The sequence below is a fragment of the Mustela putorius genome, unplaced genomic scaffold, assembly GCF_011764305.1.
Source record: "Mustela putorius furo isolate JIRA1106 unplaced genomic scaffold, ASM1176430v1.1 tig00003846_pilon_pilon_pilon, whole genome shotgun sequence".
Classification (NCBI taxonomy): Eukaryota; Metazoa; Chordata; class Mammalia; order Carnivora; family Mustelidae; genus Mustela; species Mustela putorius.
The window spans coordinates 1,172,141-1,195,067 of NW_025421999.1; the positions used below are offsets into that span (position 1 = coordinate 1,172,141).

Genomic DNA, 22,927 nt, shown 5'->3' on the forward strand with positions numbered 1-22,927 from the left:
ATAAGATATTTCAGTGATAGACATACAATAATAAGACTATCATTTAGAAGAGTAGAAGGAATGAAAAGATGGGAACAGACTTCACAGATCATATTTGTAGGATCTAATGACCTGATATAGGAAATAAGGGAATGGGAAAAGTAGAAGATAATTCTGAGGTTTCAAACCTGAGTTACTAGGAGAGTGATAATTTTGCAATGCAGATTAGGAATCAAAGAGGAGAAATATATTTTGAAAAATACGATGCTGAGTTATGTATGAAAGATGCCACATTTTAGGGGCACCTGGGTGGCTCAGTGAGTTGGGCCTCTGCCTTCAGCTCAGGTCATGGTCTCAGGGTCCTGGGATGGAGCCCTGCATCCTGCTCTCTGCTCAGTGGGGTGCCTGCTCCCACCCCCCCGCCTCCGGCTGCCTCTCTGCCTACTTGTGATCTCTGTCTGTGAAATAAATAAATAAAATCTTTAAAAAAAAGATGCCACATTTTAGGTGCCTGCCAAATATGCAGTGAAGACATCATTAAGGATTAAGTCTTGTGTTTCTGAAAAAGTTTGACAATAGATGATTTAGTCATTTATATAGCAATATTAGTTGAACATATAGTAGGTGGGATCACTAAGGAAGAGAGTGGGGAGGGTTATGAAAACCAAAGAAAGAAGTTTATTGAAAGCTCGTTTTAAGTGTGGACAAGGGAAAAGTAGTCATCCAAGGATATAGCTTAGCAGTTTATTACTAATGGTAGGTTCTGAGATTTCAGTTCAGTGTGACAGGGTTGATGATGATGCCATCATACTAGAATGCAGATTGGGAATCTGAAAGGAGAAATATTTTTTATGCAGGATGGCTGGATGCTAAGAAAAAATATCGGACAGGTAGGATGGGATCCAGGAAAGTGCAGTAACACAGAGAACATTCATTAATTTTGAAGACATGGTAGCCAGCAGAAATATCAGAAAGGATGAGGTCTTTGGTGACATTAAAGACAAATCAGGAAACCAATGAGCAGATTTCTTTTTGGAAACACACATTTGAAAGACTATAGATACATTAAAATAAAGCTGACATTGGTCAGAACTCCACTTCTGAGATTGCTTTCAGAAACAGGTCACCAGCCAAACAAGAAAACCAGTCTAGTTTTTTCATAGAGTGTACTTGCTCTTTTTTTTTTTTTTAAGATTTTATTTATTTATTTGACAGAGATCACAAGTAGGCAGAGAGGCAGGCATAGAGAGAGAGGGAAGCAGGTTCCCTGCTGAGCAGAGAGCCCAATGTGGGGCTCGATCCCAGGACCCTGGGATCATGATCTGACCTAAAGGCAAAGGCTTTAACCCACTAAACCACCAGGTGCCCGAGAGTACTTGCTCTTGACATGTACATGTGTCTCTGCCAGCTTCTTTCTCTCTTTTACTTGTCTTTCTTCTTTCTCCTCTCCTTTCCCAGTTCATTATCCTTCCCATTCTGCCAGATGTAGTAACCCTTCAGTCCCTGTTCCATGTCAGTCTCTGCTGATATTGACCTGTGACCAGATATAGAGTAGAGGGTCTATATAAGGTCTGAGACTAAGTACAAGGTGCCAGTTGAAACTAAGAATGGGGAGCAGTACTCAGAATGTATCAGAAAGTAGACTGACTTCCATAATTTTATTTGTGTGCTAGAAGCCTACCCTAAATGTGAGAGGTTTATGACCTGAAAATTACAGTAAGTTAAAGATTGCTTAGGTATGCCCTTATATACTAAAAAGCATACATAAACCACACAACTAGATAACACATAGATAAATCTTTTATTTATCATGTTAATATATACATATAGAAACTGTCCATATTAATAATGACACACACACAGAAAATGAGTATGGGGGCGCCTGGGTGGCTCAGTGGGTTAAAGCCTCTGCCTTTGGCTCAGGTCATGATCCCAGCGTCCTGGGATAGAGCTCTGCATCGGGTTCTCTGCTCAGCAAGGAGCCTACTTCCTCCTCTCTCTCTGCATGCCTTTCTGCCTACTTGTGATCTCAGTCTGTCAAATAAATAAATAAAATCTTAAAAAAAAAAAAGAAATGAGTATGAATATGAATGTTTCTCACATTTATTTTGGTTATTCAGGAGTAAATTACATTCACTCTCTAAATTTATTCTTCCTCACTGTTACTTCTAAAATGCTGAACTAGCTTAATTTGGACAGTGAACTACTCTTTGGAAATATGTTTCAAGAGCTCTGTGTTTCAGGTAGCTCTAAATCCTGCATCTTGATTCTGAGTTCTTACCCCTAAAGAGCACAGTGCATTTCTACCTTTAGGGTAACCCAAGATCATTGGCTCTAGTTTAAAGACTTGACCCTGAATAATTATGGCAAATCAGGATCCGTAGCCACACCTGCCAGCTTTGCACATCAACACAATTCACAAAAAAAGGGCTTAGAGGACAAGTTGGGAGATAGACCAGTGATTAATATAAACAGTGTTGAGCTAGAGCAGTGGTTCTTAAAGTATTGTCCCCAGACCAATAACATCAGCATCACCTGGAAACTTCTTAGTACTAAAAATTCTCAAGTAGCAATTCACACCTACTGGATCAGAAACTCTGGGTTTGCAATCCAGCAATCTGTGTTTTAACAAGCCCTCTAAGTGATTTTGATGCATGCAAAAGTTTGAGAACCACTGAGGTAGAATAAAATAAGTCATGAGCAGGAGGGTTATAAGACAGAGGAAAGAGAAAAACAAGGCACCCACAAGGGAAATGGCATTGAATGAAGGAGAGGAATACTGAAGGAGGAGTACATTGAATTGTATCACTCCCAACTGCCTTCTCAAGAACAACTTGTCCATTCAGATATTTTAAAAGTGCTAAACTACATATTTTAAATGTAGCAAGAAATGGAATGGAATGGTAAACCAGAAGTTGACTGAAGGGCAAGAACGGAGTCAGGGGTAAATGGCATATGAGATGGATCAAATCCAAACCAGCAGAAGCTATCAGGAGTGGAACAAAACACAACAGTGGTAAATGAACAGAAAGGTAAATTGGTTGCTTCTGATGGTTTAAGGAAACTCTGATGCCCTATCACTCAGTACTGTGCTACCAGAGAGAACAAGTAGCTCCAAGGCTGGGAATGGGGTCAAGGGAAGGGGATATATTTATGTTCCAAAATTATCTGAGTGGGTGCTTCAAAGAACCAAGACATTTAATGTAATCCAGGCCCTTGATATTTCAGCAGGGAGTATGGTTTACAAAACTGCTTTATTCCACATTCACAACTCTCAACTGTGCATAGAATTTCTAATGCCAACATAAATCAATCGGTCTATGAGGAAGTGGATATATTTAAATCCAAACAAGATGGTTTGTGAACTGGCCTTTGTCATATTTTATATACACTCTGCTAGGGGCCTTTATGGTTGTTAGTAACACAAAGCCTTTAAGGAGAGGAAACTAGGAATGGTGGAGACCCAAATATTTGGGGTCAAGGACCTGGGAGAACTCTCTGCTGAGCCTCCCTGCTCTCTCTTTCTGCCTGCCTCTCTGCTTCTTGTGATCTCTCTATCAAATAAATAAACAAAATCTTAAAAAAAAAATAAATAAAATCTTTAAAAAAAGAAATAGTACAAGGTATATTGATTCCATTTTCAAAATATTCTTGGGAATACAAAATAATCTGTAGTGACAAAAAGGAATCAATAGGTACCTGGGCATCAGGGGAGACTGAATGTAGGGGCAAGAAGGTGGGATTAGAGAGGGACTAAGGAATCTTCTGAGGCTGAAGTATTTGTTAATTATCTTGATTTTGGTGATGGTTTCACAGTATATGAACATGTCATAGGTCTCAAATTGTACTTTTAAATATATACAATTTATTTTATATCAGTGATGCCTTAATAGAGCTGTTAAAATATGTCATGAAGAAATGCCTTGTAGATAATAAAAAAAAATGCCAAAGTATTTTCCAGATAAGTTGTATCACATTGCCAGCAGCAATATATTAGAATTCCAGTAGTCCTACATCCTTGGCATCCTTTAGCCATTCTAATGGGCGTGTGGTAGTAGTTGAAGGTTTTAATCTGTATTTCCCTAGCAATAAATGATGAGCATTTTTTCACAGGTTTGTTTCCTATCCAAATATCTTTTGGGAAGTGTCTGCTCAAATATTTACTTTTAATTGGGTTGATAGTTTTCTCACTTTTGAGTTTTGAGATTCTTGTATTCTGAATGCAAGTCCTTTATCAAATACATGCTTTGCAAATATCTTTCCCAGTCTGTGATTTCTTTTCTCATTGTCCTAGCAGTGTCTTTTGAAAAGCAAAGGTTTTTAATTTTACTGAAATTCAGTTTACTGATTTTTATTTTATAGACTATACATGGTATAGCATCTAAGAAATCTTTTCCTAACCCAGGTTTACAAAATTTTTCTCCTATGTTTTCTTCTTGTATAGTTTTAGGTGTTACATTTAGGCCTGTGATCTCCTTTAAGTTAAATTTTGCAATGATAAAAGCTATGGATTGAAAATCGGGGTTTTTGTTCATTTGTTTTTGTGATTTGATAGCTGATTGCTCCACTCCAAATAAATGAAAAAAAAAAATCTTCTATGCACCTTGTACTTTTCTCCATCCTTTGTAAAAAGTCAGTTGCCCATATATACATGGGTTTATTTCTGGACTATTTATATCTTGTTTTATTCATCTATTTGTCCATCACAGGTCAATACTATGCTGGTTTGTTTCTTTGTTTTGTTTGTTTACTTTTTAGTGATTAGGAACAATTTATTTATTCTGCACACACCAAAAAAACAGTTTGCAAACTGGGAGCATTCAAACCAAAACATGGAATGAAACCAAAACATGGAATGAGGTTCGGGGGACAGGTATATTGTTATAAAGCAGCTTATATAGTGAGAAAGCAGTGACTATTTTTCATAGTGATTGGTTTTAATATTAGAACTTTCATCAAAGATAAGGACTTGATCAGTGATTGTCTCAAATGAATCTTGGGAAACAGTCCCAGTTTTGCTTATGATTTCCAGAGGCATGGGAAAGAAATGACCTTTATCAAGTTATATTGCCAAAAAAAGCTAAATTAGGCTTTGCTTGTATGAGTAAATTAGTTTTATCTGCCCAGGCAATTTTCAAGCCTGGCCTCCATTTCTATCTTAACATCATTTAAGGACCTAACTGATAAAACCTGTCACTTGAAAGAGGAACACTTTGTAATAAATATTGTTGTGGCTTGGTATTAACAACTTTTTTTTTACTTTTTTAAAAAAAATTTAAACTCAATTAACATACAGTGTATTATAAGTTTCAGAGGTAGTTTAGTGATTTGTCATTGCATATAACACCCAGTGTTCATTCCATCAAGTGCCCTCCTTAATACCTGTCACAGTTACCCCATTCCCAACCCACCTCCCTTCCAACAACTCTCAGTTTGCTTCCTGTAGTTAAGACTCTCCTATGATTTATCTCCCTCTCTGATTTTATCTTAGCTTACTTTTCCCTCCCTTCCCCTATGTTCATCTATTTTGTTTCTTAAATTCCACATTTGTATGAAAGCATATGATATTTGTCTTTCTCTGACTTACTTCACTTACCATAATATCATCTAGTTCCATCCAAGTCATTGCAGATGGTACAGTTTCTTCTTTTTTTGATGGCTAAGTAACATTCCATTCTGTATATTACACCACATCTTTATCCATTTATCTGTCAGTGGACATCTGGGCTCTGTTCATACTTTGGCTATTGTGGACATTGCTGTGATAAACACTGGGGTGCATGTGTCCCTTCAAATCACTATGTTTGTATCCTTTGGATAAATACCTAATAGTGCAATTGCTGGGTGGTAAGGTACCTCTATTTTTACCTTTTTGAGGAAACTCTATACTGTTTGCCAGAGTGGATGCCCCAGCTTGCATTCCCACCAACAGTGTAAGAGGGGCCTCCTTTCTCCACAACCTTGCCAACATCTGTTCTTTCCTGACTTGTTAATTTTAGCCATTCTGAATGGTGTGAGGTGGTATCTCATTGTGGTTTTGATTTGTATTTCCCTGATGCTGAGTGATTTTTTCATTTATCTATTGGCCATTTGTATGTCTTCTTGGAGAAATGTCTGTTCATGGCTTCTGCCCATTTCTTGGATGGATTATTTGAGTGTTGAATTTGGTAAGTTCTTTAGAGATTTTGGATAATAGCCCTTTACATGATAAGACATTTGTAAATATCCTCTCCCATACCATAGGTTGCCTTTTAGTTTTGTTGATTCCTTTGCTGTATAAAAGCTTTTTTATGTTGATGAAGTACCAGTAGTTATTTTTTGCTTTTATATCTCTTGCCTTTGAAGGTGTGTCTAGGAGAAGTTGTTCCAGCCGAAGTCAAAGAGTTTGTTTCCTGTGTTGTCCTGCAGGATTTTGATGTATTCCTGTCTCGTATTTAGGTCTTTCATCCATTTTGAATTTATTTTATGTATAGTGTAATAAAATAGTCCAGGTTCATTTTCTGCATGTGGCTGTCCAATTTTCCCAACACCATTTGTTGAAGACACTGCCTTTTTTTCTATTGGATATTCTTTCCTGCTTTGTCCAAGATTAGTTGACCATAGCATTGAAGGTCTGTTTCTGGATTCTCTATTCTGTTCCTGTTATTATGTGCCTGTTTTTGTGTCAGTACCATTCTATCTTAATGATTACAGCTTCGTAATGGAGCTTGAAGTCTGGAATTGTGATGCCACCAGCTTTTCTTTTCTTTTTGCCACCAGCTTTTCTTTTCTTTTTCAACCTGCCTTTAGTTATTTGAGATCTTCTCTGGTTCCATGCAAATTTTAGGCTGATTTGTTCCAACTCTGTGAAAAATATTCAAGATATTTTAAAGGGGATTGCATTGAATATGTAGATTGATTTGGGTTACACAGACATTTTAACAGTATTTTTCTTCTAATCCATGAGGATGGGATATTTTTCCATTTCTTTGTGTCTTCCTCAATTTCTTTCATAAGTGTTCTATAGTTTTCAGAGTACAGATTTTTTACCTCTTTTGTTAGGTTTATTCCTAGTTATTTTCTGGCTTTTGGTATAATTCTAAATGGAATCAATTCCTTGATTGTCTTCTCTTCTCTCTTTCTCTTTCTTCTGTCTCATTGTTAGTGTATAGAAATGCAGCTGACTTCTCTGCGTTGCTTTTATATCATGCCACATTGCTGAATTCCTGTATGAGTTCTAGCAGTTTTGAAGTAGAGTCTTTTGAGATTTCAATATAGAGTATCATATCATCTGCAAAGAGTAAAAGTTTTACTTCTTTGCTAACTTAGATGTCTTTTATTTCTTTTTGTTGTCTGATTGCTGAGGCTAAAACTTGCAGTACTATGTTGAACATAGTGTGGTGAGAATGAACATCACTGTCATGTTCCTGATCTTAGGGGAAAAGTCGATTTTTCCCCCATCAGGATGATATTCAATGTGGGTTTTTCATATATGGCTTTTATGACATTGTGTTATGTTCCCACTGTCCCAACACTGCAGAGAGTTTTAATCAAGAAAGGATGCTGTATCTTGTCAAATGCTTTTTCTATATCTATTGAGAGGATGACATGGTTCTTGTCCTTTTATTAATGTGGTCTATCACATTGATCAATTTGTGAATGTTAAACTGCCCTTGCAGCCCAGGAATAAATCCTACTTGGTCATGGTGAATAATCGTTTTAATGTACTGTTGGATCCTATTTATGGGCTAGTATCTTGGTGAGTATTTTGGCATCCATGTTCATTAGGGATATTGGTCTATAAGTCTCCTTTTTGAAGGGGTCTTTGTCTGGTTTTGGGATCAAGGTAATGATGGCCTCACAGAACAAGTTTAGAAGTTTTCCTTCTATTTCTATTTTTTGAAACAGTTTCAGAAGAATAGGTATTGATCCTTCTTTAAATGTTTGGTAGAATTCTGCTGGGAGGACATCTGGGCCTGGACTCTTTTTTGTTGGGAGATTTTTTTATTAACTACTTCAATTTCTTTGCTGATTATGGGTCTGTTCATGTTTTCTATTCCTGTTTTAGTTTTGAAAGTTTAAATATTTCTAGGAATGCATCCATTTTTTCCAGATTGCCTAATTCTTTGGCATATAACTGCTCATCATATGCTCTTATACTTGTTTGTATTTCTTCAGTGTTGGTTGTAATATCTCATCTTTCATTCATGATTTTATTTATTTGGGTCCTTTCCCTTTTTGATAAGACTGGCTAGGGGTTTATTTATTTATTTTTTTTTTTTAAAGATTTTATTTATTCATTTGACAGAGAGAAATTACAAGTACACTGAGAGGCAGGCAGAGAGAGAGAGAGAAGGAAGCAGGCTCCCTGCTGAGCAGAGAGCCCGACGCGGGACTCGATCCCAGGACCCTGAGATCATGACCTGAGCCGAAGGTAGTGGCTTAACCCACTGAGCCACCCAGGTGCCCCTGGCTAGGGGTTTATTGATCTTATTAAGTCTTTCAAAGAAACTGCTCCTAATTTCACTGATCTGTTCTAATGATCTCCTGATATCTCTTTCATTGATTTCTGCTCTAATCCTTACTATTTCTCTTTTCCTACTGGATTTAGGCTTTATTTGCTCTTCTTTTTCAGGCTCTTTTAGGTGTAAGATTAGGTTGTGTATTTGAGACTTTTCTTGTTTCCTGAGAAAGGCTTATATTGGTACATAGTTCCCTCTTAGAACTGACTGCCTTTGCTGCATCCCAAAGGTTCTGAGCTATCATATTTTCATTTTGATTTTTTTCCATGAATTTTTAAAATTCTTCTTTAATTTCCTGGTTGACCCATTCATTCCTTATTAGGATACTTTTTAACCTCAATGTATTTATGTTCTTTCTAAATTTTCTCTTGTGATTGGGTTCAAGTTTCAAAGCATTGTGTTCAGAAAATATGCAGAGAATAATCGCAGTCTTTTGGTATCGGTTGAGACCTGATTTGTGACCCAATATGTGATCTATTCTGGAGAATGTTCCATGTGAACTAGAGAAGAATGTGTATTCTGTTCCTTTAGGGTGGAATGCTCTGAATAGATCTGTGATGTCCATCTGATCCAGTGTGTCATTTAAAACCCTTGTTTCCTTGTTGATCTTCTTCGTAAAATATCTGTTCGTTGGTGTGAGTGAGGTGTTAAATTACCCTCCTATTATTTGTATTATCAATGTGTTTCTTTAATTTTGTTATTGATTGGTTTCTATAATTGGCTATTTACCAGTTAGGGGCATAGACATTTACAACTGTTAGATTTTTTTTTAGTTGACCCTTTTATTATGATAAAATGTCCTTCATTATCTCTTATTACAGTCTTTCGTTTAAAATCTAGTTTGTCTGTGGGGGAGGAGTCAAGATGGCGGAGATGTAGCAGGCTAAGACTACTTCAGCTAGCAGGAGATCAGCTACATAGCTTATCTAAAGATTGCAAACAGCTGCAAATCCATCGGCAGATTGAAGAGAAGAAGAACAGCAATTCTAGAAACAGAAAAACAACCACTTTCTGAAAGGTAGGACTGGCAGAGAACTGAATTCAAAGTGATGGGAAAATAGACCCCAGGGGGAGGGGCTAGCTCCCGGCAAGCAGTGGAGAAACAGAGCACAAAATCAGGACTTTTAAAAGTCTATTCCGCTGAGGGACATCACTTCAGAGGCTAAACCAGGGTGAAGCCCATGCGGGATCAAGTGGCCTCAGGTCCCGCTGGGCCACAGAAGGATCAGGGGTGTCTGAGTGTCGCAGAGCTTACAGTTATTAGAACGGGGAAGCCGGCTACAGAGACAGAGCCAACAGTGAGCTCACAGCTTGGGGTTACCTTGAACCGGTCGCAGGCTCGGTGAGCTCGGAGCGCGGCCAGAGGTCAGGCAGACGGGAGTTACTGGGCACTGTTCTCTGAGGGGGTACTGAGGAGTGGGGACCCGGGCTCTCGGCTCTTCGGGGCTGGAGACTAGGAGGCCGCCATTTGTATTCCCGTCCTCGGGAACTCTACGGAAAGCGCTCAGGGAACAGAAGCTCCTGAAAGCAAACCCGAGCGGATTACTCAGCCCAGCCCCTGGTAAGGGCAGTGCAATTCCGCCTGGGGCAAAGACACTTGAGAATCACTACAACAGGCCCCTCCCCAGAAGATCAACAAAAAATCCAGCCAAGACCAAGTCCGCCTACCAAGGAGTGCAGTTTCAATACCAAGGAGCGCAGCAGAATTCCAGAGAAAGAGAAAGCAAAGCACGGAACTCGTGGCTTTCTCCCTATGATCCTTTAGTCTTGCAGTTAATTTAATTTTTTTTCTTTTTTTTTTCTCTTCTTCTGCTAAAATTTTTTTACCTTTTACCCTTTTCTTTTTTAAATTTTTTAACTAGTTTATCTAATATATATATATTTCTTTTTTATACTTTTCTTTATTCATTTTCTTTTTTAAATTCTTTTTTCTTTTTTTTTCTTTCTTTCTTTCTGAACCTCTTTTTATCCCCTTTCTCCCCCCTCATGATCTGGGATCTCTTCTGATTTGGTTAAAGCATATTTTCCTGGGGTTGTTGCCACCCTTGTAGTATTTTACTTGCTCCTTCATATACTCTTATCTGGACAAAATGACAAGGCAGAAAAATTCACCACAAAGGAAAGAACAAGAGACAGTACCAAAGGCTAGGGACCTAATCAATACAGACATTGGTAATATGTCAGATCTAGAATTTAGAATGACAATTCTCAAGGTTCTAGCCGGGCTCGAAAAAGGAATGGAAGATATTAGAGAAACCCTCTCGGGAGATATAAAAGCCCTTTCTGGAGAAATAAAAGAACTAAAATCTAACCAAGTTGAAATAAAAAAAGCTATTAATGAGGTGCAATCAAAAATGGAGGCTCTCACTGCTAGGATAAATGTGGCAGAAGAAAAAATTAGTGATATAGAAGACCAAATGACAGAGAAGAAAGAAGCTGAGCAAAAGAGGGACAAACAGCTACTGGACCACGAGGGGAGAATTCGAGAGATAAGTGACACCATAAGATGAAACAACATTAGAATAATTGGGATTCCAGAAGAAGAAGAAAGAAAGAGGGGAGCAGAAGTTATACTGGAGAGAATTATTGGGGAGAATTTCCCCAATATGACGATGGAAACAAGCAGCAAAATTCAGGAGGTGCAGAGAACGCCCCTCAAAATCAATAAGTATAGGTCCACACCCCATCACCTAATAGTAAAATTTACGAGTCTTAGTGACAAAGAGAAAATCCTGAAAGCAGCCCGGGAAAAGAAGTCTGTAACATACAATGGTAAAAATATTAGATTGGCAGCAGATTTATCCACAGAGACCTGGAAGGCAAGAAAGAGCCGGCATGATATATTCAGAGCACTAAACGAGAAAAACATGCAGCCAAGAATACTATAGCCAGCAAGGCTATCATTGAAAATAGAAGGAGAGATTAAAAGCTTCCAGGACAAACAAAAACTGAAAGTGTTTACAAACACCAAACCAGCTCTATAGGAAATCTTGAAAGGGGTCCTCTAAGCAAAGAGAGAGCCTAGAAGTGGTAGATCAGAAAGGAACAGAGACAATATATAGGAACAGTCACCTTACAGGCAATACAATGGCACTAAATTTATATCTCTCAATAGTTACCCTGAATGTTAATGGGCTAAATGCTTCAATCAAAGACACAGGGTATCAGAATGGATAAAAAAACAAAACCCATCTATATGTTGCCTACAAGAAACTCATTTTAAGCCCGAAGACACCTCCAGATTTAAAGTAAGGGGGTGGAAAAGAATTTACCGTGCTAATGGACAACAAAAGAATGCTGGGGTGGCAATCCTTATATCAGATAAATTAGATTTTAAGCCAAAGACTTTAATAAGAGATGAGGAAGGACACTATATCATACTCAAAGGATCTGTCCAACAAGAGGATCTAACAATTTTTAATATCTATGCCCCAACGTGGGAGCAGCCAACTATATAAACCAGTTAATAACAAAATCAAAGAAACACATCAACAATAATACAATAATAGTAGGGGACTTTAACACTCCCCTCTCTGAAATGGACAGATCATCCAAGCAAAAGATCCACAAGGAAATAAAGACCTTAAATGACACACTGGACCAGATGGACATCACAGATGTATTCAGAATATCTCATCCCAAAGCAACAGAATACACATTCTTCTCTAGTGCACATGGAACATTCTCCAGAATAGATCACATCCTCAGTCCTAAATCAGGACTCAACTAGTATCAAAAGATGGGATCATTCCCTGCATATTTTCAGACTACAATGCTCTGATGCTAGAACTCAACTACAAGAGGAAGTTTGGAAAGAACCCAAATACATGGAGACTATACAGCATCCTTCTAAAGGATGAATGGGTGAACCAGGAAATTAAAGAAGTATTGAAAAAAATTATGGAAACAAATGATAATGAAAACACAATGGTTCAAAATCTGTGGGACACAACAAAGGCAGTCCTGAGAGGAAAATATATAGCGGTACAAGCCTTTCTCAAGAAACAAGAAAGGTCTCAGGTACACAACCTAACCCTACACCTAAAGGAGCTGGAGAAAGAACAAGAAAGAAACCCTAAACTCAGCAGGAGAAGAGAAATCATAAAGATCAGAGCAGAAATCAATGAAATAGAAACAAAAAAAAAAAAAAAGAAAATTAGAACAAATCAAGGAAACTAGGAGCTGGTTCTTTGAAAGAATTAATAAAATTGATAAACCCCTGGCCAAACTTATCAAAAAGAAAGGAGAAAGGACCCAAATAAATAAAATCATGAATGAAAGAGGAGAGATCACAACTAACACCAAAGAAATACAAACAATTATAAGAACATACTATGAGCAACTCTATGCCAACAAATTGGACAATCTGGAAGAAATGGATGCATTCCTAGAAACATATAAACTACCACAACTGAACCCATAAGAAATAGAAAGCCTGAACAGGCCCATAACCAGTAAGGAGATTGAACCAGTCATTAAAATCCTCCAAACAGGGCACCTGTGTGGCTCAGTGGGTTAAGCCGCTGCCTTCGGTTCAGGTCATGATTTCAGGGTCCTGGGATTGAGTCCTGCATCGGGCTCCCTGCTCAGCAGGGGGCCTGCTTCCCTTTCTCTCTCTCTCTGCCAGCCTCTCTGCCTACTTGTGATCTCTGTCAAAAAAATAAATAAAATCTTTTAAAAAAAAATCTCCAAGCAAACAAAACCCCAGGTCCAGATGGATTTCTGGGGGAATTCTACCAAACATTTTTTTTTTTGATAGACAGAGATCACAAGTAGGCAGAGAGGCAGGCAGAGAGAGAGGGGGAAGCAGGCTCCCCGCCAAGAAGATAGCCCGACGCGGGGCTCGATGCCAGACCCCGAGATCATGACCCGAGCTGAATGTAGAGGCCCAAACCACTGAGCCACCCAGGTGCCCCTCAACAAAATGTTTAAGGAAAAACTAATTCCTATTCTCCTGAAACTGTTCCAAAAAATAGAAATGGAAGGAAAATTTCCAAACTCATTTTATGAGGCCAGCATCACCTTGATCCCAAAACCAGACAAGGATCCCATCAAAAAAGAGAGCTATAGACCAATATCCTTGATGAACACAGATGCGAAAATTATCTCCAAAATACTAGCCAATAGGATTCAACAGTACATTAAAAGGAGTATTCACCATGACCAAGTGGATTTATTCCAGGGCTGCAAGGTTGGCTCAACATCCGCAAGTCAATCAATGTGATACAACACATCAATAAAAGAAAGAACAAGAACCATTGGATACTCTCAATAGATGCTGACAAAGCATTTGACAAAGTGCAGCATCCCTTCCTGATTAAAACTCTTCAAAGTGTAGGGATAGAGGGCACATACCTCAATATTATCAAAGCTATTTTTGAGAAACCCACTGCAGATATCATTCTCAATGGAGAAAAACTGAAAGCTTTTCCACTAAGGTCAGGAACACAGCAGGGATGTTCATTATCACCACTGCTTTTCAACATAGTACTAGAAGTCCTAGCCTCAGCAATCAGACAACAAAAGGAAATTAAAGGCATCCAGATCAGCAAAGAAGAAGTCAAACTATCACTCTTCAAAAATATGAATGCTATATACAGTTTTCCATAATAGCTGAGGTTTTGTAATTCTCTATCATCCATAAACTTGGTATTAGCCAGATGTTCCGGCTGGTCTTCTGGGGGAGGGCCCTCTTGCCCTGATTCTCATGTGTCTTTGCCCAGATGGAGTTGCATCCCTTTTGCCAGGTAGCTGGGCTCAGTGTAAGCAGCTCCAGACTGCACTGCATGGCACTCTTTTGCTCCCTGAAGGCTTTCAGCACTGGGGGGTAAGGGATTAAAATGACAACACTCCAATCTCTAGCCCCAGAGGTGAAAGCTGTTTGGCAGTTTTTTTAAAAGTTAAACATAGAGTTGCCATATGACTCAGGAATTTTACTCTTAGTTGGGTAACCAAGTGTATAGAAACTGTATGTCCTCACAAAAACTTATATATGAATATTTGTGCCACCATTATTCACAATAATCAAAAGATATAAACAACGCAAATGTCCATCAACTTATGAATAGATGAATAAAATGTGTTATATCCATACAACAGCTATTATTCAGCTATAAAAAAATAACTGATTCATGTTACAACATGGATGAACCTTGAAAACATTATGGTAAGTGAAGGAAGCCTGTCACAGAAGGGTCACATATTGTGTGACTCCATTTACATGAAATGTCTGGAATAGACAAATCTAGAGAGACAAAAGTAAGTTAGTAGTTCCCAGGGGTTTGGAGGAGGGGGACTGAGAAATGACTAATGTGCATTAAGTTTAATTTTCAGATGATAGAAAATGTTCAGGCATTATAAAATGGTGATGGCTGCACAATTTTGTGAATATACCAATAACCACTGCATTGTTTACTAGGAAAGGGTTATGGTATGTGAATTATATCTCAGTTTAGAATTAATTTTATATGGTGAACAGCCATAGAAAACAGAGATACTGTTTTCCTCCAGAGATTGCTGTCCATTATAAATGACAAACTCAAGACCCCTCCCCCCCTATAATGTACCTTACTGCATGGAATCTTCTAGTCAGTAATGCTGTGGGAATTGGGGCCCAGGGAAATGGTACAAATACTGATATTCCAGCAACTGCTATTGCTGATGTTAATAAACTATTCTTTGACTGTGACCCTAGAGTTTTGTGTCTTCTGCCAGCATCTATGAATTTGTTAACTTGTACCTAGAGTAAAATTTCAGACTCTTCAGTTCTTGACAAGGACCATAAAATTAATTTAGTTGAACTTTCTCATTTTATTTTTTCAAATCTCAGTCATATAGCTATGCATTTTATTTCAAGAAAGCTGAAGAAGAAGACATCAATAGGAAGAAACCATTGGTTTCTTTATGGAATGGATTTATCAACCCTTAACAATTTTGTCCTTAAATTAGCATTTGTCGTGCTATATATCTTTTTGTTAGACTCATATCATTTTAAATATACAACTCAAAAGAGGATTTTTGTCCTTTTCTTTGTGACACCTGCTAACCAAAAGTCTTCTTCTACTTCTAATAACATCTTTGAAAGACTAAAAAGAAGATCTATAATGAAGATTCACTAGTATATTTATAGATTTGTAGGATAACTTTTATAAGATAGGTATCTGCTAAGTGATAAAGTACTTGATAATGAGTTGGGTTATCTTTCTACTTTTGTATCCCAGTTCTTGTATATCATTAGGGATTATTCTAGTCTTAGCAAACAATTCAGGTATACATTGTTTTAACTGTCATTGGATTTCAGAGTTCTTATATATAGACTTGAGTTCAATGATGGCTTAACTTATGAAAGCCAGTCAAGACTGGTTTTTAATTTGGATAACACTGCAGTCATGACCATCACATTAATACAAAAATGAACATATTTAAGATGATTTTTTCTACAGATAAAAACAGCATTTTATAAGTTTTCTAGAAAAAATAGGTCAATCAAGTTTTAAGAGTTTAGCAAAACACTAAATAGATGAGTAATTTAAGTCCTAAAAATAATAAGCTCCAATACCTTATGCAGTAGTATTAATTAGGCAATATTCTGGAGCTTAATATTTTCTTTTACCTTGATTGAGTCACCATGGGTATAGCTAATTTGCTCCTTCACTATAGCATTTCCTCTGTAGTAATATTCAACACATTTTGTTGTACTTGTTTGTTTATATTGTGTTCCATCCTTTAGACTGAAAGTTCCTCAAGAACAAGAAATGTGGGGGCACCTGGGTGGCTCAGTGGGTTAAAGCCTCTGCCTTCAGCTCAGGTCATGATCCCAGGGTCCTGGGATTGGCCTGCATCTGGCTCTCTGCTCAGCGGGAAGCCTGCTTCCCTATCTCTCTCTCTGCCTGCCTCTCTGCCTACTTGTGATCTCTGTCTGTCAAATAAATAAAATCTTTAAAAAAAAAAAAGGATCCTTAAAAAAAAAAAAAAAAAGAACAAGGAATGTGTTTCCTTGGTGTTCTAGCCCTAGCACCTATGCCAGTGCCCAGAACAGGTATTCAGGAATAGTTGCTGATTTCCCTTGCAGATCAGGCTTTAGAAAGGTAACTCACAGTCAGCAAGATTTTGCCAAAAATATGAGTTTAAAATTATGTGCAAAATTATGAGCAACCTTTCTTTGTATTAATTTATTATTTATTGCTATGTGCTGAATTGTATCCTCATAAAATTTATATGCTGAAGTCCCTAGTATCTCAGAATATGACTTTTTTGTTGATAGTGTCTTAAAAAATGTGAAATGAGGTCAATAGGATATCCCTTAATCCAATATGACTCATGTTCTTCTAAGAAAAATCTAGGACAAAGACACACAGAGGAAGACCATGTGAAGATACAAGGAAAAGATGGCCATCTGCAAGTTGAGGACAGGGACAGAGACCTGACAAGAAATCAACCCTGCCAAGTCTGAGACTTCCAACCACCAGAAATGCAAGAAAATAAATTTTCATTTAAGCCACGCAGTCTGTTCATAACAACTAATATAGTAACTGAAAGATTGTTTGGTAAGTATGGAATTTTAAAAAGCTCTCATAGTCCTATGGGAATATTTATATACACTATATTAGAGGCTCTTTTGTACAGAAAATGTAATTTTATGGTGGTCCAGTATTTATATTTCTCTAGTGTCTTTCCTTCATAAATATTTACATGCACACCAACAATTCTATATTCTGTCTCTCCTCTCTCTAGGTCTCATGGTTCTTTTTTATAAAACGTAATTCCTCAGCTCTTGGGTAGAGTCACAGTAGACGTGACAGTTTATTCCCTCATCACATCCTATACTTTCTAAAGCATCTTCTAACATAAGTGTGAGTATCAAATAGATACCATATTTATCATACCACACACATCACTAAATGAACTAGATAAAACTATCATCTGTTTCTCTTACGTTACAAACTTACTAGCATAATATATGAGCCAGGAGCTGTATCTTAGAAAGTTATGAATGATAAATAGCATTGATAAATATACAAAGAGAAGAATTATTCTCTTATGAAATCTTATTCTTCATGTTTAATTTTGGAATCAGAATTGACTTAATTTTATCATAGTGTCTTTTTAAATGAAGCAATTGGGTTTATGATCTGATTTTTTCTAGAAATATTTCAGAGAAAAATAGAAATATACCTTTTCTCAAAACAAAGTAATATGTTAAAATCTTTTGAACTTAGTGTATTTCTAGCAAGATATTCCCAGTTCTGGAGAGCCATGTAGATAGCAACTTTGGCAGAGTAATGAAATTAATTTGCCGATTTCTCGGAAGAATAGTATTTCTAGTGATAGTAGAATATTCATAAGCAATCAGAGTTTGAAAGTACATCCCTGGGATTCCTTAAAGGCACAAATGAATTCTCAAGAGTAATCTATTTCACTGTGTACTTCAAATAATATATTCCCAAACATATAGTTATCTTTTTATGAAGACACAGAAACATTTTATGATTGAACAATAATTCCCTCTTTTTAGGATAAAAATTATAGGAAATATGGAATTTTTATCCCTGGAATTATTGGCTAAATGAAAAACTAAACATTTACTGACTTCAGGTAAGATGAATTCACTAGGAGGAGCTGAGTATAAAATTCCAGATAGCCAGCTAAAAAGTGAAAACAAAATTAGGGGAATTCATGGGTGTGTTGCTGGTTGTTGTTTTAATGACTACATTCAATCAACAAAATCAGTTCTTGGTTTCTTTTTCATCAAGGTGCCTGTATGTTCTTCCTGGTTGACTTGGAACCAGCTCAGAGGAAAACTCCTCTGCTCTCAGTCTTACCTGGTTCATTTTTCCTTCTAAATATAGAAAAACAGATTGAGTCAATTATACTCTTACAAAACCTCCAAGTTCCCCATTTTCCCACTAGGGCCTTCCTGCTAAAACTAGCAAGAAGAGAGCAACTTGATCACAATTCTTTGGCCTCATCCATTCTACTTTAGCTGTAAGTTCTCCTGGTCACACTGTACAAAATGTTGTATACAAACCATCTGCTTCAGAATCATTTAGGGTACTTGTTTAAAGTGCAGATTCTTGGGGCGCCTGGGTGGCTCAGTGGGTTAAGCCGCTGCCTTCGGCTCAGGTCATGATCTCAGAGTCCTGGGATCGAGTTCCGCATCGGGCTTTCTGCTCAGCAGAGAGCCTGCTTCCCTCTCTCTCTCTCTCTCTGGCTGCCTCTCCGTCTACTTGTGATTTCTCTCTGTCAAATTAATAAATAAAATCTTTTAAAAAAATAAATAAATAAAAAAATGAAGTGCAGATTCCTCAGTGCCTTCCTCCCCAATAAATCTGATTCAGTAGGCCTAAAACCCAATAATATGCATTTTTACAAAGCCCCTGTGTGATTCTCTTCCAAGTGAATTGTTTACCACATTTTGAGGAACACTGCTTTAGACATAGGTGTGTCAGGGTAGAGAATAGTTGAAAGACTTCTCGTTTAAAATACTCTGCTTTCCTTGTAAAGTAGATGAGTTTGTTCATTTTCCTGCCTCTCATCCCACTGGCACACTTTGATATATTCTTCAGTATCTAAACCAAAGTAAAAACTTTTATGTTAACTTTCCCTCACCCAGTTGATCAATCTTATTTTGAGTCACTAAGGTATCTCATGCATGTTTTTATTATGGTATTCATCACATATTGTAACAACTATTTGTCTCCTTAAATCTTGGTGTTCCTGAGGGTTTTTTGTCATCCTCTTTCCTTACTCTTTACACATTCCCTGGGCAATATAATCCATGCCATGGCTTCAGGTATCACCCATAAAACTGATGACTTTCAAATCTGTACCTCAAGCCCACATCTCTCTCCTAATCTCCAGATCCATAATTCTAGTGGACATCTGGATGTCCAATTAGACATGTCTACTTGATTGTTTAAAGTACCCCATGTCTCAGTGTCAAAAACTGAATTTATTTTCTCCTGTATCCCCAGTCCCTTCTGTAAACCTATTCATCTTCTTCTAAGTGGCACCACAATGTACTAAGTTGAAGCCACAACTGAACAGTAATTCAATAGGCCTTCCCTTCTTTCATTCAATACTATCAGATCTTCTGAGATATTTCTGGGAAGAAGCAAATAGCCACACATATTAATTCTTCAAAAATCTTCTATGTTTATTTCATTGTTAAAGATGTTAAATGGATAATGAAAGAGAGGTAAGTAGAAAGTAGTTATTTAAGCCAGATCCTCATCTTTCATAGCACAAAGTAAATATATAATGTCTAATAATATGTAATCCCAGAAATTAATAAATCAAGAAATGGCAGAGCAATATGTTTAAAACACCACCAAATCCAGAATGTGGAAATTTCTTAGCATAAGTGACCTGGATTATTACTATAAAAAATGATGTAGGAAAATTGGATAAGGGAACTGTTAGAGATTACTGGAGATTTAAGAAACATGCCAACATAATGCAATATGCTTATTTTGTTTGGATCTTAAACAAAAAGATAATTTGGGGAAATTTGAACACAGATTGAGTACCATATGCTAGTAAGTAATTATGACAAAGGTATTGGGATTATGTTTTCGAAATTTTCCTCATCTGCTTGAGATATGTACCAAATATTTATGGGTGAAAAGATCTGATATCAAAGATTTGCTTTAAAATACTAAAGGTTGAATCATATAAAAAAAATTAACTCAAAATGATTCATAGACCTAAATGTAAAAACCTGAAACTATAAAAATGCTAGAAGGAAACAGGAAAACAATATTTAAAATCTTGGGTTTTGCACAGATTTCTTAGAAATGATACCTAAAACACAATACATAAAACAGCAAATTGGTAAATTGAACTTAATCAATATTAAAAATTTCTGCTATTCAAAAGATAGTGTTAGGAGAATAAAAGGACAAACCAAAAACTGGGAAAAATCTTTATAAACCATATATTTAATAAAGGATTATTTATAGAATATATTATAAACTCCTAGAATTCAATAATAAACTAACAACCAATAATAAAATGGGTGTGAGGAAAGAGTTAACACAGCAGGTCTTATTGCTCACTCCTCACACATCTCCAAGAGAGCTCAGAGCCATCTAATCATTGTACAACCTGTGGGAATTTGTATTTGATGTTTCTTTCTGTTAACGATTGAAGATTTTATTGTATACACCTGGAGCAAAGGACCATGTTATACTGTCTTGTAAGAATTGCTTTTCACAAACATTAAGACTGATGATGTGCACACGATTTCATTGTTGGGGTTATGAGTTTTGGTTACCATAGCTAGTTACATATCAGGATATATCTGTGTATGCAGCCCTCCATAAAAGCCTTGAACTCTGACTTGAATGTGCTTCCCTGTACAAAGAGTCTTCACATATGTCCTTGTACTTCGTAGCCAGAGAAAAAGTATATCCTGTGTGACTCTATGTGGGAAGGGTTGTGGAAATAACTCTGGACTCCACCCAATGGATATCTTGTTCCTGTTTCTCTTGCTCTAAGAAATGTTAGCTATGAGTAAAACCTGTTGTGAGTCTTCTGAATCCTTCCGTTAAATTAGCATACTCGAAGGTGGCCTAAAGACCCTTGAGAAAATAGGAAAAGAATTTGAACAGAAATTTCACTCAAGAACATATAAGGTGGCTAATAAGTACATGAAGTTTCTCTTTTATTAAATTAAATTAAATTTTTTTCTTAATGACATTACTCATCTGGTAAATACTAAATAAACCACAATGAGATACCATTTGGTACCTATTAGAATGATTACAATTAAAGACTGATTATACTAGATGCAGAAAAAGCATTTGACAAAATACCTTTCTTGATTAAAAAAAAAAAAACCCTCAAGGAAAGAGGGATATTAAGAATATATATCAACATTACATGGGGCGCCTGGATGGCTCAGTGGGTTAAGCCATTGCTTTCAGCTCAGGTTATGATTTCAGGATTCTGGGATCGAGTCCCACATCAGGCTCTCTGCTCGGCGGGGAGCCTGCTTCCCTCTCTCTCTCTCTGCCTGCCTCTCTGCCTACTTGTGATTTCTCTCTGTCAAATAAATAAAATCTTTTTAAAAAAAGAATATATATCAACATTACAAAGGCCATATACAAAACACCAACAGCTAATATCATCCTCAATGGAGAAAAACTGAGAGCTTTTCCCTAATGTCAGGAACACAACAGGGATGTCCACTCTTATCACATCAACATAGTACTAGAAGTCTCCTAGTCTCAGCAATTAGACAACAAAAAGAAATAAAAGGCATCCAAATTGGCAAAGAAGAAGTCAAACTTTTATTCTTTGTTGATGACATCATACTCTATGTAGAAAACCTGAAAGACTCCACCAAAACATTGCTAGAACTGGTACATGAGTTCAACAAAGTCATGGGATATAAAAATCAACATACAGAAATCTGTTTCATTTCCATATACCAATCATGAAGCAGCAAAAAGAGAAATCAAGGAATTGATCCTATTTACAATTGCACCAAAACCATAAGATACCCTGGAATATACCGAACCAAAGAGGTAAAAGATCTGTATGATGAAAACTATAGAACACTTATGAGAGAAATTGAGGAAGGCCCAAAGAAATGGAAAAACATTCCAGGCTGATGACAAGACCAAACATTGTTAAAATGTCTATAATACCCAAAGCAATCTATACATTCAATGCAATACCTATCAAAATAATAGTAATATCTTTCACAAAGCTGGAGCAAACAATTCTAAAATATGTATGGAACCAGAAAAGACCCTGAATAGCCAAAGTAATGTTGAAAAAGGAAACCAAAGCTGGAGGCATTATCACTTTGGACTTCAAGCAGTATGACAAAGCTGTAATCATCAAGACAGTAAGTTACTAGCACAGGAACAGACACATAGATCAAAGGAACAGAATAGACAACTCAGAAATAGACTCACAACTCTATGGACAGCTAATCTTTGACAAAGTAGGAAAGAATATCTAATGGAAAAAAGACAGTCTCTTCAACAAGTGGTGTTGGGAAAACTGGGCAACAATATGTAGAAGAATGAAACTGGACCTCTTCCTTATACCGTACACAAAATAAACTCATAATGGATGAAAGACCTAAATGTAATATAGGAAACTGTAAAAATCCTAGAGGAGAACACAAGTAGCAACCTCTTTGACATCGGCCATAGCAACTTCTTACTAGTCTTATATCCAGATACAAGGAAAACAAAAGCAAAAATGAACTATTGGGGGGGCACCTGGGTGGCTCAGTGGGTTAAGCCGCTGCCTTCGGCTCAGGTCATGATCTCAGGGTCCTGGGATCGAGTCCCGCATTGGGCTCTCTGCTCAGCGGGGACCCTGCTTCCCTCTCTCTCTCTCTGCCTGCCTCTCCGTCTACTTGTGATTTCTCTCTGTCAAATAAATAAATAAAATCTTAAAAAGAATTGTATAAAAATGAACTATTGGGA

The 22,927-nt window shown here is 37.0% G+C and overlaps 1 long non-coding RNA gene across 1 annotated transcript in view; it reads left to right on the forward strand.

The window, feature by feature from the left end:
* LOC101689784 overlaps window positions 1–18,622 on the forward strand; it is a 30,615-nt gene extending 11,993 nt beyond the window's left edge. Inside the window, exon 3 of the long non-coding RNA XR_201083.3 lies at window positions 16,813–18,622. This is a non-coding gene — a long non-coding RNA (uncharacterized LOC101689784). The remainder of the gene's footprint in view (window positions 1–16,812) is intronic.
* Window positions 18,623–22,927: the final 4,305 nt, after the last annotated feature.